This window comes from Hemiscyllium ocellatum, chromosome 1, assembly GCF_020745735.1.
Source record: "Hemiscyllium ocellatum isolate sHemOce1 chromosome 1, sHemOce1.pat.X.cur, whole genome shotgun sequence".
NCBI classification, from domain to species: Eukaryota; Metazoa; Chordata; class Chondrichthyes; order Orectolobiformes; family Hemiscylliidae; genus Hemiscyllium; species Hemiscyllium ocellatum.
The window spans coordinates 152029684-152046222 of record NC_083401.1 but is presented as its reverse complement, the minus strand read 5'-3'; positions in this window follow the sequence as shown (position 1 = coordinate 152046222).

Below are 16539 nucleotides of genomic sequence, written 5' to 3'. Positions count from 1 at the left end.
ACACGGGGAGAACGTGCAAACTCCACACAGTCAGTCGCCTGAGTCGGGAATTGAACCCGGGTCTTCAGGCGCTGTGAGGCAGCAGTGCTAACCACTGTGCCACCGTGCCGCCCACGGTGTGGAATGTGCTATACAGATGTAAGTAATCATTGTTCTTATCCAAAATAAGATATTTATATAAGGAGCCAGATGTTGCATTATTGTCTGGTTTATCAGATTATCAGCCAACAAAAATAAAGTGGAGGTGCTGGTGCTGGACTGGGATGGACAAAGTCAAAAATTTAGATAAATGTGAGGTGCTGCATTGTGGGAAAGCAAGCCTTAGTAGGACTTATACACTTAATGGTAACATCCTAGGCAGTGTTGTTGAACAAAGAGACCTTGGAGTGCAGGTGCATAACGCCTTGAAAGTAGAGTCACAGGTAGATAGGATAGTGAATAAGGTGTTTGGTATGCTTTCCTTTATTGGTCAGAGTATTGAGTACAGGAGTTGGGAGGTCATGTTGCGGCTCTATGGGACATTGGTTAGGCCACTTCTGGAATATTGCGTGCAATTTTGGTCTCCTTCCTATCGAAAGGATGTTGTGAAACTTGAAAGGATTCAGAAAAGACTTATAAAGATGTTGCCAGGGTTGGAGGATTTGAGCTATAGGGAGAGGCTGAATAGACTAGGCTTGTTTTCCCTGGAGTGTCCAAGGCTGAAGGGTGACCTTATAGATGTTTATAAAATCATGAGTGGCATGGATAGGATAAACAGACAATGCCTTTTCCATGGGGTGGGGGAGACCAGAACTAGAGAGCATAGATATAGGGTGAGAGGGGAAAGATATGAAAGGGACCTAGGGGGAAAATTTTCGCGCAAAATGTGGTGCGTGTATGTAATAAGCTGCCAGAGAAAGTGGTGGAGACTGATACAATTACAACTTTTAAAAAGCATCTGGATAGGTACATGAGCAGGAAGGGCTTAGAGGGAATTGGGCCAAGTGCTGGCAAATGGGACTCGATTAGGATAGGATATCTAGTCAGCGTGGACGAGTTGGACCGAAGGGTCTGTTTCCGTGCTGTACAGCTCTATGACTCTAAGGCCAGGTTATCGTCCAAAAAGTTTATTTGGAAGTACTAGATTTTAGAGTGCTGCTCCTTCATCAGGTAACTAGTGGGGCAGGATCATAAAAAAACTGAAAACAATGTCATTATACCATACAAGCATAATGCTACAAAGAAACAACTGCTGTAATTAGCCTTCCGCCAAATTTCACTTGAGGGCCAGTTATACCCTTATCCATAACTATTTTAAAACTTACAGAATTATGATCGCAGCTCCTCAAATGCTTCCCCACTGAAACCTCGATCACTTGACGAGGCACATCCTCCAATGTGAGGTCAAATATGTCTCCTTCCTCAACATTAATTCAAGATTAATTCAGTTTTTCTTTCCACAGATACCATCAGATCTCCAATGTTACTCCAGCACTTTCTGTTTTTATTTGAGATCTCTCAGATCCACAATAATTTATTGTTGACAGGCATATTGCCTTTCTCTACTCCTTGGAAGTGTTAGATCTTTCTTGTGAATTTTACAGTTTTCAGGTTGAGGAGGGTCAGAGAACAGGAGAATTTTTATTTTGGTTACAAAGTCCAGATTTTACATGTCGTGTGTGACATTTACTTCAGTTCATCTAATTTTCTTTAGTCGCCTGCACCCAGCTGATATAACATTCGCAGGTATAAGAAAATATGTTTCTGTAAATACCCTGCTATGAATTTTATTTCACTTTGGCTGCTTTTGAGCAAACTAGAGCTGCAGGGATAAGTATATAGGTGGGTTTTTCTTTCAGATTTTTTAATCAACTTGTCAAAACATGTCATGATGCATCTCTGAGGCAGATGGGACTTTAACCCAGGCCTTCTCATGCTGTAGTTGTGCCCTATGGAACTCATTGATGCTGTACTACCCAAAAAGGATTTTTTTGTGACAATCCATGCTAGTATTCTGTGAAAGGCATCAGCAGTCATTGATAACTATCCACTGAATTCCTAATACAGTGCACAAATAACAGTTGATAAAATTGATCCCATGGATCTTAAAACCTTGAGAGCAGGATAAATTTGTGTAAGGCTTTGTAGGCTGAGTAAAGGAGGCTGTTCTGTGTGACCATTATAATTAGACTTAAATTGCACTTGCACAAGGAAAACTAGTTGTTATACAAGCTAGCCTGTAATTCAAATAAGTGAAGACAGTTATTTATTCTATTAAAAATGGAAACTATTTAATTAAGGTAGGCAGTCGTATTTGAATTTATACTTAAGCTACTTTATTTATTAATTAGTGCGCATTCAAAATTGTCAGTCATCGAAATTTAATGGAAAAAAGGTACTTAGAAACAAATTGATGTGATATCTACAAGTGTATCCAACTATACGTTTATAATGTTCTTCATATAAAATGGACCTCAAAGCATTTTAGTAGAACAGATTAGATTAAATTAAATTAGATTCCCTGCAGTGTAGAGGGTCTGAACACCAATCGAGAATAAAAAGAATGGGGAAGGGTTTGAAAGCATTATATAAGCCCAAGACTTTTGAGATGCTTTTGAGTGAGTGGGCGGTCAGGTAATTTCAACAGAGTTTTCTAAAGTGTGGCTATGTAATATATAATATTCATATTAAGGAGCAGAATCCAAGCAATAATCCAGTTTTAGAGACTTCATCCTGAACTATATAGAATGCCCCTCTCACTTCTCCCTCAGGGTGGGGCATCATGAATTTGGGTGAGAAACTTAACGTCATGGTGCCCACTGCAATCATGTGAACAGTGGTCAGGGCATAAAATCAAAAGTTCAAATGTGTTTCAAAAATGAGCAAATAGCTGCTAAATTAAGCAACTCAAAGTAGAAATTGTACATAGCTTTTGCAACTTTACTCTATGTGTTTGGGCCAAATTGAACATGGAAGTGGAGAGGAGATCTTGGCACACAACTATCTGAGAATAGAAGGGAACGCAGCCTGTGAAGGTAAAGACAGCCTCTGGGTCTGTTTCTAAATCATAGAATCATAGAATTGTTGAAGTGATGTTTGAATTTTAAATCTCGGGACAATTTTCCAAGCTGTTACATTGTGAAGGAGGATCTAGAAGGGAATCACAGAACAGGAGGTGGGGAAACACTGATGTACCTCAAAAGGAAAGGATCAAACCTGGACATAAAGTTCACTGTCCTCAGAGATTGTGCACTCTAAAGGAGGCTGTTCCAGCGAAGATGAGGAGAGCAGAAGAAGGAGGAAGAGGAGGGCAGTAATCTGGTGAAAAATATGCCCCAGTGACCTAATACATGAGTAGCCTGATATTGTTGAAAGAGCAGAAAGCTGGGATCATCCATGACTTACCCTGGGGGAAACATGTACAGACAGTGCTGAGACTATTTGTGACTATTAGAGAGGCAGTTTCTCTAGGCAGAATGTGACATCTCTGCGTAAGGTAGAGCAGGTTCAAGTTACAATGGCAGCCATCTGTTGAGTTCAGTCAGAGACAGCCAGAGAGTTTGGTGCCATTACATGATTTCTCAAAATGCTAGGAGTCATCAATTGCATACCTGTTTCCATTAGAGCTCTCGTGGACCATCCACGGGCCTCATGAACCCTCAGGAGGTTTCACTCTCTAACTGTACGATGAGTGGAAGAACCAGAGGATTGTGCAGGATTGTAATTTGTACTTGGGAACAGATATAGCAGATATTCTGAGGCACTCCCAAATTCCAGCTATTCTCCCTAACAATGCTATTAAAGGGATGATACTTGTCAACAAGGGTATCTTTATTCCCTAGGAGAAAGTGAGGACTGCAGATGCTGGAGACCAGAGTTGAAAAGTGTGGTGCTGGAAAAGCGCAGCAGGCCAGGCAGCATCCAAGGAGCAGGAGAATCAATGTTTCAGGCATAAGCCCTTCTTCAGGAATGAGGCTGGTGTGCCAAGTGAGCTGAGATAAAAGGTGGGGATGGGGGGGGGGGACTTTGGGGGAGGGGCGCTGGGAATACGATATCACCTATCGTATTCCCAGCACCCCTCCCCCAACCCCCCTCGACCTTTTATCTCAGCTCACATGGCATACCAGCCTCATTCCAGAAGAAGGCCTTATGCCCGAAATATCAATTCTCCTGCTCCTCGGATGCTGCCTGGTCTATCAATATTCCTTATCCTTAGTTGCACTTGTGAATGTGATGGTATTAGCTTTTCTCAACCCCTGCAGTCCATTTAGTGTAAGTAGACACCTAATGCAATTAGGGAATCCTAGGATTTTCGATTTGTAGCAATGAAGAAATGGCAATATAATTCCAAATGAAGATGGAAAAGGGAAACGAGTGGGTGGTAGGCTTATTATGCTATCCTTTATAGAAAATATACATTGGTGTTACTGAGCATCAGTGATGAAGGAAATAAAAGTTTGTGGATGTGGTACCAATCAAGTGGGCTGCTTTGTTCTGGATGGTGTCAAGCTTCTTGAGTGTTGTTGGGGTTGGACTTATCCAGGAAAGTTCGGAGACTTCCATCACACTCCTGACTTATACCTTGGGGAGTCAGGAGGTGAGTTATACCCTGTAAGGTTCCTACACCCTGACCTACACTTGTAGCCACACTATATATATGGTACCCATATCCCATGAGTGAATAGAAAAAAGGGCCAGTTCTTGTACTGGTCAATGGTAATTGCCAGAATGTTGATGGAGGAGGATTCATTGTTGTTATTGCCATTTAATGCTAAGAGACGATGGTTAGATCGTCTCTTGTTGTGGATGGTCATTGCTCATCATTTGTGCCATAAATGATATCTGCTACTTATGAGCCCAAATCTGGATATTGTCCAGGTCTTGCTTCATCTGGACATGGATTGTTTCAGTGTCTGAGGAGTCATGAATGGTGCCAAATATTGTGCAATCAGCATCAAACATTCCCAGGCCCTGACCTTATGACGTAGGGTAGGTTATTAATGAAACAGCAGAAGATTGTTGGGCCTATGACACTATCCTCAGGAATTCCTGCAAAGCTGTCCTGGAGGTGAGATGATTGATCGCCAACAACTACAGCAATCTTTTTATATGCCATGTATGACTCCAACCAACTGTTTGCTCCTGAAACTCATTGCATCCAGTTTTGCTAGGGTTCCTTGATGTCACACTCAGTTGTAGTCATGACGTCAAGGGCAGTCACTATCACCTCACCTCTGGAATCAGACCTTTTATCCATATTTTGACAGGATTCCTTTGAAGTCAGGAGCTTGGTGGCCTGGTGGATCGCAAACTGGGTGTCAGCAGCACATTGTTGCTAAATACTGCTTAATAGCATTGCTGATGCCGGTTTCTGTCTCTTTATTGATAAAGGAAACTGGACTGAGTGGCCTGGTGGTAATTGGCAAAATTCGATTTGTCCTGCTTTTTACATTCAGGAAATTCCTGGTAAATCTTTCACATTCTTGGTCAGATATCAGTTATGTAGCTGCACTGGAATAAATTGGTTAGGGGTGCATCATGTTCCAAACCTCAAACCTGCAGTGCCATTGCTGGAATGTTGTTCCAGCCCAAAGCCTTTGAAGTATCCAGTGCCTTCAGCCATTTCTTGATACCACATGGAGTGATTCAAATTGGTTGAAGACTGGCATTTGTGATGTTGGGGACCTCCAGAGAAGGCCATGTCAGATCATCACTTGGCTGAAGGCTACTGCAAATGGTTCAACCTTATCTGTTCACTGATGTGTTAGTCTTGCCCATCATTGAGGATTGGAATGTTTATGGATTATACATTGTGCTAGAACACCATCTTCCTGCTGTTGATGGCCCACAGTGCCTCATGCATCCAGTCGAGTTGCTAGATCTGTTCAAAATCGGTCCCATTTTGCACAGTGATAGTGCCACACGACATGATGGACGGTATTCTCAGTGTGAAGACAGGACTTTATTGCCACAAGGACTGAGAGGTGGTCACTTCTACTGATACTGTCATGGACTGATACATATGCTGCAGGCAAATTGCTGGGGAATGAGATCAAACATGCTTGTTCCCTTCACCACCTGCCATAAAGACATTCTAGCAGCCATTTCCTATCGATCTCAACCATCACTGTCAGTACTGATGCTGCTGAATCACTCTTTGTAATGGTCAATCAAATCCCTCACCCAGAATACATTCTGTGTTCTTGCCATCCTCATGGTATGTCCACCTGATGTTCCATGGAGGAGTATTGATTCATTGGCTGAATGGGGAGTTGGAGAGTCTCTTGTTTATGTTTGAAACTGATGCCATGAAGCTATATGAAATCTAGAGTCAATGTTGAGGGCTCTTAGACAATTCTTTCTTCTGACCGTATACCACTGAGTTACACCCCTGCTGTGTCTGTCCAGCTAGTGGGACAACATATTCCCGGAAATGACCATGGTGCTGACTAGGACATGATGTGGTAGTTGAATTTCCACATGTATGCGTATGTCAGGTGCGACTGCTGTCAGACAGCTCCTCCAATTCTTGCACTCACCCCCAGATGATGGTAAGAAGCTCTTCGCAAGGTTGACAGAGCTAAGTTTTCTGTTATCGTTTCCAATGCTGAGGTCAGTGTCAAGTCAATCAACTAGTTTTGAACATTTTTTTAAGCAGTTCAATGCAACTGACTAGCTTGATCAGTCTTTTCAGAGAGCAATTAAGAATCAATCACTTTACTGTAGGTTTGGAGGCACATTTGGCTAGAATAGATAATGACAACAGACTTCCTGCCCTAAATGGCTTTTGTGAACTAGATGGATTTTTAAAACAATTGGCAATGGTTTCATAGTCATCATTAGGCTTTTAAACACGAGGGGAAAAGGGATGGCCTAAACACCCATGCCGGTGGACAAAAAGATGAGTGAGCGGCCGCGAGGAAGAGAGATGGGCCAAGCACCCTGCTGTGTGCTGAGTAGCACGTCCTAGTTGGAGGCCTGAGGCCTGTGACCAGCGGGGGAAAAAGAGAGAGACAAAATAAGTGGGCTGGGGGATATTCGGGCAGTTGGACGGCCAACCACTGGACGTACAAAACGTTGTAAATGAAAACGCACAATATGGCGATACGGCAATGGGCATGTTGTTGGTCGGGACGTTAGAGTTAGAAAGGTACAACCTGTCAGAGAAGATGTGGTTAGAGGCATGATTCATATCGACATCCCAGTAACTAAAGAGGACCTGTTCATCGAGCAATCCCCTGGAGTAGGGCAATGATGCTTGAGAGACCCATCGCGGTAGTGGTGGCGCGGTAGTTGAGCTAATAGGGTGGCGGAACGTCCGCAGGCGAGCAGCCCCTTCTAGAGTGTGCAATCCTGCCAAGAGTGAGCATTCACGCCAAAAGCGAACGGGCACTGCCCCAACTGAGCGTTCGCGCCAAAAGTCAGCTGGCCCCGCCCAACCTGAGTCTTCGCGCCAAAAGCAAGAAAGCCCGCCAAGAACTAAGGTGACCCGCCCAGAGAAGGGTGACCCGCCAAAACTAGGGTGAGCACGGGACACCCCGGGATTTACCGTCTTAGGATTCCACAACCGTAGTGTTATTAAAATAAAAGCTCAACCATCCCTTCCTGCGCCCCCTCCCTACATTCAGGTATTCCTTTCCAAGTATAAGAGTAATTAAAAGTGATAGTGGGGGGACAAGCGGTATTTAATCCTAAAAAGCAAGACGAGACTATGGAGAAAAATCCCAGACCATTAAGTGATCAATCCCAAACCGCTAAGTGTAGAGAACAACACTCACACACTCCGACAGCAGTAAAACTGCTTTCGGCTGCTGGGCGGCTTTCCACGGTCCCTCTCCGTCACTCAGGCTGACGGCGCCGGTCCACTGTACACCGAGATCTGGGATGAAACATTTGCTGCGACACCTCCGTTCGCCACGTCTGTTAAAAATCACTGCACTCACTCACTCACTCCCTCACTCACTGGGCCGGCCCCACACTGGTTTTCATCCACATTCATGCCAATCCACGCATACTGTCGGTGTGTCCGTACTCTCGTCTCAGCCTGTCGCAGTCCCTTGTCCCTAGTTTTAGTGACATGTTTGGCAGGGGCGTCCGAAATGGCTGGGGCTGTGGTCGAGGTACAGTGGCCCCCTTGCCACTGCGGATTGAATGTGATTAACAGTTTCGTCTTCCACCCCAGGGATTTGTCGGTGGTGCCCAATCAGTAGGGGGTTTCCCTAGGGCTATTGTTTGCCGCGCTGAATACTGCGGCGAGAGTAGGAGACCGTTTAAAATCTTGGTCATTAGCGCCGTATCTGTGAAGGTCTCTTTTAGTCTCGTCAATATCAGGTCTTTTTTGGGCGGGCGCTTGGTTAAACACTTGATCCAGTGCTGTCTTGTGCACTGTTACACTGTCCAGCAATAAATGAGCATGCCAAGTTACGTCTGTGCCGACCGTGAGGTGCCACCAGGGCACTCCGGGGCGTAATGGTCGAAATTGGGTCATTTTTGGTGGTCCAAAATTCAAGTCCCCCATGACGGATCTCACCTGGTGGGTACTGCTTTAAACCCAGTGCGTTTTTCAAAAGCCTGACCTTCGCGTGGCAGATTTCTGCTCTTAACAACCGGTCTAAGGCAAACGCCTGTGCAGGTAAACCCTAGCCAGGAGATGAGATCCGCCCTCTGTCCCCTTAGGATGCTAGCAGCGACTGTGTCTATCGATAGTTGTCAGAGATAAAGTGCTTACTAAAAAAGAAAGGATCCAATCAGTCAAGTGCGGTCAGCGCTGTATTAATTAATTTCAGAAAGCGTCCAGGCTCCGTAAGCCACGCTTTTACCCTAACTCAGAAAGCTGCGTCCAGGATCCGAAATCCACGCATAAACTTTACTGAAAAACCCGCGTCTAGGATCCGAAATCCACGCGTAAAACTCAAACTCAAAAAACTGCGTCCAGGATCCGAAATCCACGCATTAACTTAACTCAAAAACCGCGTCCAGGATCCGAAATCCACGCGTAAAACTCAAACTCAAAAAACTGCGTCCAGGATCCGAAATCCACGCATTAACTTAACTCAAAAACCGCGTCCAGGATCCGAAATCCACGCGTAAAACTCAAACTCAAAAAGCTGCGTCCAGGATCCGAAATCCACGCATTAACTTAACTCAAAAACCCGCGTCCAGGATCCGAAATCCACGCGTAAAACTCAAACTCAAAAAGCTGCGTCCAGGATCCGAAATCCACGCATTAACTTAACTCAAAAACCGCGTCCAGGATCCGAAATCCACGCGTAAACTCAAACTCAAAAAGCTGCGTCCAGGATCCGAAATCCACGCATAAACTTTACTGAAAAACCCGCGTCTAGGATCCGAAATCCACGCGTAAAACTCAAACTCAAAAAACTGCGTCCAGGATCCGAAATCCACGCATTAACTTAGCTCAAAAACCGCGTCCAGGATCCGAAATCCACGCGTAAAATTCAAACTCAAAAAACTGCGTCCAGGATCCGAAATCCACGCATTAACTTAGCTCAAAAACCGCGTCCAGGATCCGAAATCCACGCGTAAAACTCAAACTCAAAAAACTGCGTCCAGGATCCGAAATCCACGCGTAAAACTCAAACTCAAAAAGCTGCGTCCAGGATCCGAAATCCACGCATTAACTTAACTCAAAAACCGCGTCCAGGATCCGAAATCCACGCGTAAACTCAAACTCAAAAAGCTGCGTCCAGGATCCGAAATCCACGCATAAACTTTACTGAAAAACCCGCGTCTAGGATCCGAAATCCACGCGTAAAACTCAAACTCAAAAAACTGCGTCCAGGATCCGAAATCCACGCATTAACTTAACTCAAAAACCGCGTCCAGGATCCGAAATCCACGCGTAAAATTCAAACTCAAAAAACTGCGTCCAGGATCCGAAATCCACGCATTAACTTAGCTCAAAAACCGCGTCCAGGATCCGAAATCCACGCGTAAAACTCAAACTCAAAAAACTGCATCCAGGATCCGAAATCCACGCATTAACTTAACTCAAAAACCGCGTCCAGGATCCGAAATCCACGCGTAAAATTCAAACTCAAAAACTGCGTCCAGGATCCGAAATCCACGCATTAACTTAACTCAAAAACCGCGTCCAGGATCCGAAATCCACGCGTAAAACTCAAACTCAAAAAACTGCGTCCAGGATCCGAAATCCACGCATTAACTTAACTCAAAAACCGCGTCCAGGATCCGAAATCCACGCGTAAAACTCAAACTCAAAAAGCTGCGTCCAGGATCCGAAATCCACGCATTAACTTAACTCAAAAACCCGCGTCCAGGATCCGAAATCCACGCGTAAAACTCAAACTCAAAAAGCTGCGTCCAGGATCCGAAATCCACGCATTAACTTAACTCAAAAACCGCGTCCAGGATCCGAAATCCACGCGTAAACTCAAACTCAAAAAGCTGCGTCCAGGATCCGAAATCCACGCAGTAACTCGACTCAAAAAGTGCGCATTAACTTAAGGCTAGCCATGGATCAATTAGTCACTTCAGTACCGCGATAACAGGCAGGTATTAGTGAAGAAGTGAGAAAATAGCTTACCAGTATGGACTCTGCAACGTTGCTGCCAAACTGATTTAAAAGTACTGTTTGTATTGGTGAGGATCAGGGAGCAGACAAAGACTGACTAACTGAAAAATTTTACCTACTGGAAGCCTTTGCTTTAACAGGCGCTTCCTCACCTTTTAAAAGTTCGGCCGAAAGTTTGTCTGCCCTCCGGTCCGCCAACGTGGCCAACTTGCGGTCGTCTCTTTCCCTTCCCACGTTCAGGCTCACCATCTGTTGAGACGGAAACCGAATGGTCTCGTCTCTACGTGTTCGTTGGAAGGAGAGATCAAACCGGCTAGAGTTTGGAGCAAAAACACCGTTTATTACAGAATCAAAACTGGTACACTATACAACGAATTCAAAAGCATGCAAATTCGTTGGAGAAGGCGTTCTGACTCTCCCTTCGGATCTGGTGCAGTTATACTTCGCGCTTCCTCGAGTTCCCGGTCAGGTTCCCCTTGTTCGGCTCTTTCATTGGTCGGTTCACCTGTCTGTGAAGGGATTAGTGTCTCTATTGGCTGCCCCGAGATACCTGTCCCACTCCTGCTGTGCCGAACAATGGGTAGACATCCTGGGTTCGGCAGTTTCCGATCTTGTAAATTAAAAGTTTATTGTTGGAAGGGTTTCCTCATTGCCATGCGTCTGGCTGTCTGGGCGTTCACAATAGTTCTCCATAGTTGAATATACAGATATTATCATTTAACATAGGACCCGAATGAGTTTGACGTCAGCGGAGGCATTAGCAAGTACTTTATCAATCAAGTGTAGTATCGGTGCGATTTACACTATCCGATAGTTACCGGTTTCCTTTATTAACAATGAGAGTGTAACAGGATGATCTGAAACTGACGGACATGTTCTAATCCCCCAGGAATGTGGCCCCAGGCAGACAGTCCTGCAGTGGCTGGGTTTACTTTACATGGCTGTGTTTTAGCTGGTATCTGACAGTGTCTGCTTTAATAATGGTGCTCCCCTCCCTAGCCCCAATGTAGGTACCCCGATAGCAGATTCTCCCCAACAAGAGTCAAAACGAGGAGTAGGAGAATCGACGTTTGGGGCATAAGCCCTTCATCAGGAATGTTTGGGGTGGACGGATGGGGGGTTGAGAGATAAATAAGAGAGTGGGGTGGGGTTGGTGTAGGTAGCTGGGAAGGCGATAGGTAGATTGAGGTGGGGGTGTGATGGTGATAGTTTGGAGGGGAAGGTGGAACAAGTAGGTGTGAAGGAAGATGGACAGGTGGGGCAGTTCAAGAGGGCGGTGCCGGGTTGGAATATGGATCTGGGATGAGGTGGGGGGGAGGGAAGATGAGGAAACTGGTGAATTCAACAATGATGTTGTGTGGTTGAAGGTCCCAAGGTAGAAAATGGGACGTTCTTCCTCCAGGATCAGATGGATTAGATTTGGCAGTAGAGGAGATCCAGGACTTGCATGTTCTTGGTGAACTGGGAGGGGGAGTTGAAATGGTTGGCCACAAGGCGATGGGATTTTTTTGTGTGCGTGTCCCAGAGATGTCCTCTGAAATGTTCCGTGAATTTGTGTCCTGTCTCCCCAAAGTAGAGAGGATCACATCTAGATCAACGGACATGGCAAGATTAAGTGATTAGTTGTGTAGGAAAATCTTTGGTAGATGTGGAAGCATCATTTGGGGCCTTAGACGGAAATGAAGGGGGTGTTGTGGGCAGAGGTTTTGCACCTCTTGCGGTGGCAAGAGAAGGTGCCAGATATGGAGGGTGCGTTGGTGGGGCCGTGGATCTAACGAGGGAGTCATAGAGGGAATGGTCTCTGCAAAATGCTGTAGGGAAAGAGAGGGAAATATATATCTGGTGATGGCATCTGATGGAGATGGTGAAGGATAATGCACTGTATCTGGAGATTAGTGGGGTGGAAGAACCAAGGGGGTTCTATCCTTATTGCGGTTGGAGGGGTGAGGTTTAAGGATGGAGGTGTGGGAAATGGAGGTGATGCACTGGGGAGCGTTGTTGATCACGTGGGAGGGGAAATTGCGATCCTTGAAATAGGAGGCCCTTTGGGATGTCCTGGAGTGGAATTGCTCCTCCTGGGAGCAGGTACAGCAGAGGTGGAGGAATTGGGAATACGGGATAGCATTTTTACAGAAGCAGGGATGGGAGGAGGTATAGTCTGGACAAAATCGAATCTTGAATAGTTCCTTGTCTGTTTTGTTGATTATGTGCACGGCCTTGGGTATTCTAATGAAGACGAAACACAGTATTACATTAAGGAAAATGGAGAAGCTGGTCAATGCAATAGCCCAACCTTGTTTGTAGCTCCAGTTATCATTTAAATGGAGTATGTGATGGTTCCATTATTGAAGATTATTGCTTGCATGTCATCCCGGAGTAATTGGAAGATGTCTGAGGGCAGACAAATTTGAAAAGGATACTCCATCAGCCTTCACGATTGAAAGAGTCAAAAAAAAGGCCATATCCAATAGTTGATAACATTCCTTGCTTTTCTCTTGATATTTCTATGCAGTGAAGATTGTGCCCTTTGTGCCTTCCAATGGATGCCAACTTCATAACAACACTGGACCAATCTCTTCCAATATTGTGTGGAAGCAGTTAAGGAGACCTTGTATTTCCTTTTTTAAAATTCATTGATGGGATGAGCGTGTTCACGCAATGTTGGCATTTATTGCCCATCCCTAACTGCCCAGATCCTTGCAGTGATCTTCCAGTGTCAGATGACAGGGAAACTCCTTTGTAATTATCACAATCAGATTTGTTTCCCTTTTTGAGTATAGCCATGATCACAGAGTCACTGAGATCCTCCAGTATGCTCTTCTCTCCCCAGACGAGAGACTTGTAGTTGTGCAGCCATGCTGGGGGTGTACCTTTGCTGGGGACGTGAATTTTAGCAAGGATTGCATTTGTTACCCTTTTTAGCTGTCATGGTAAAGATGTCTCCTGATTAGACAGATCCCCTGGAAACCTCTCAACATACCTGCCGATCTGTAGCCATCTCCTGTCGCCTGTCTCTCTTTCTTCATGTAAATCCTCACTTCTGCTGATTATTTGTCCCTAATTCTAACAGTAAATGCACTGTAACCCAAACTTTGTTCACTATTAATTTAAGGAACCTCTGCCTCATAGTTCAATACCTATTGCCCATTGGAAAACAAACATTAGAGAGTGACAATAGTGTTGTCTAAGTTTCCATTCATTGATTATATGTTGGCTCGTGAGAATGCTTTCCAGTCTTGCTTTCCTTGTTCCTTTCAGCTAGGTATTTTGTTAGTTCTGATTGCACCAGTCTTAATTCTTGTTTCACAATGCCAAGCAGTGACAGCAGGACTATTGGCATGTCCAACCCATGAGGTGTGTGTTAACCTCCATTTGCCACACATTGTAGGGGGCCCCTTGCAGGACTTTATACAGAGCCTCCACACCCCAAGTGCCAACCCAATTATTAGAGATCCACAGATTTTAAATGTATCTCAGGTCAACTCCAAGAGAAAGTGATCAGTGACCAGGAAGGCTCAAAATGTAAGCAAAATGTCAATCTGAAAGCGAAGTGTATTTGACACTTTTAGCTAGTAATGTGACTGCAAACTGTTCAGAGCAATAACCTGATAGCAGGCTATACTACAGCATTGCTCACAATCTGGACAATGGGGCTCAGATTAGAAAATGGTTGCCTAGAAGAGCAGATGTTTACAAGAAATGACAAAAAAAAACAAGCATTAGTAGATGAGTTCATTTTCCAAATTATTTATTATCGTCTAAAGCTAGCAACCTATACTTCATAATAATTTTCCTTCCAGTAGGATCACACAATAATTTAGATTAATTAACATTTCAATGGGCTGTCTTCAGAACTGGGAGCATTCAGAACGTAATACATAGAGAGAGGGGCAGGAAAAGAACATGAGGAGGCGATCTACTTTGGGATGGAAGACAGGAGAGATTAAATACAGCAAGGGATAAGTTGGGCCAGACCAAAAGGAATGGTAATCTAATAAAAATAAAAACAAAGCAAGTATCTGGAAGAGGGATTGATAGCAGGACTCTGAACAGCTGTTATTCAAAAGTGAAAGCAAGAGATAAACAAGAGTAAAACTTGTAAAGAAAATGAAACAAAATGGAGGCCAAAGTTGTGGTCTGAATTTGTCAACCTTAATTGAGAATCTGTAATGCTGTAAAGTACTTTATCAAAAGGTGAGATACTTTCCCTCAGACTAATACTGAGCTTGTGCAGGAGACCACAGGAGGCAGAGAAATCAGTGAGAGAGTAAGGCAGAGAATTTCAATGATGGTGACTGGAAGCTGACCATCACGCTTGCAGATTAAATAGAGCAGACACACATTCTGTGTTGAGCAGACCATATTGTGAGCGGGGAATGCATTATAAGATTTACCTGTAAATTGCTTAAAGGAAACACTTGGAACATTGGACAATGAGGAAAGAGGACATAAAAGGGCAAACTTTGTATCTCTTCCACTTGCATAGAAAGGTTTTATGTGAAGGGGAATGGGTAGTTGAGGAGCAGATCAAGATCCTGAGGAGGAAATAACCTCTATGAAATGTTACACGTATCAAGGAAGATGTTTTCAGTGGTAGCAGAGGTGAAGCTAAAATTAGAGGTAAAAGAAATAGCAGTAGATGATCCAATAAATATGGAGGCAAATGTTTTGGAAGATGAGAACAAGGGAAACACTCTCATCATCTGGGAAATGAAATAAGTGCACAGAGGCCAGTATCCCACCACCAAGTCACCCATTATTTACATGTGCACAGTACACTGGCTGTGGCCAACTAGCTCAGAATCAGTCCTCAGAGTGAGGAGATTCTGAATCCCCTGTTTACATTGTTCAGCCAGGGCTTCCTGATTGGCTCAGGTTAACAACCCAATCAAGGATCTTGTCGTCAATAAGATCCACTTGATTCCAATCACTGCAGGAAGGTAGGCGAACTAGTGCCAGAAATATGGACAATAGGGTGAACATGGTCAAAGACCTTGTCAACCATAGGAACGTTACTAGAGGCCTCAGAACCAGCTGGGTCTCTTCTACATAATGTCTGGTGCTGGAGCACACTAGAGCCAAGGAAAGTTGGTCATTATTTATTGCCCATTTCCACATAGCCTAGATGGAAGGTTGCATATATATCAATTTTTTTTTTGTTTTCTGGTTTCTTTCACTACAAGCAACACTTTATGTCTGGGACTGGGGGTAATGAAGTTAGCAGATAGGTGAGGAAATTCAGATCAATCTCATAGGATTTCCATATATTTTATTTCCTCCAACTTCACATTTGGGTGAACCACATGATCTCTCAAATAAAATTACATTGTTGTTGCAATGCACAATACTTAAGGTGCTTTTGGTTACCAAGTTACTAATTATTCATGTAGTGAAGCAGGAGTTAAGTAGGAATTAATATGTCAATTCAATACAAATATTGATTAGCTCCTACCCTTCCTAATCAACATCCAGAACCGGGGGAAAGCTAACCCTTTTTTTTGAAAATAATTGAATTCAAATTTCACGACCTGCCATGGTGGGATTTAAACCCATGCATCCAGAACATTAGTCTGGAATTCTGGATTACTAGAACAGTGACTTTTACCGTTGTACCATCTTTTTCAGAAAATAAAACCAGCCCTTTTTAAATTTATTCATGGGATGTGGTGCTGTGAGCAAGGCCAGCATTTGTAGTCCAGCCCTGATTATCCAAAGGGAAATTAGGAGAGATTGCTGTGGTGCTGGGTGGCATGTAGATCAGACCAGGTAAGGATGACAGATTTCCTTCCTGAGAGAACATTAACAAACCAAATGGATTTTTGCAACAAGCAACATTAAGCAAACGCTTTTATTAAATTCAAATTTCAGCATTTGCCACAGTAGGGTTTGAACTTAGAATGCTTGCCTCAGGGCCACATGGATTATGATTCCATTAACATTACCTCAATACCACCACATACTCCAGGAAGGCAGCAGCATCTTTTTGACATCATTTATTTCCCTTA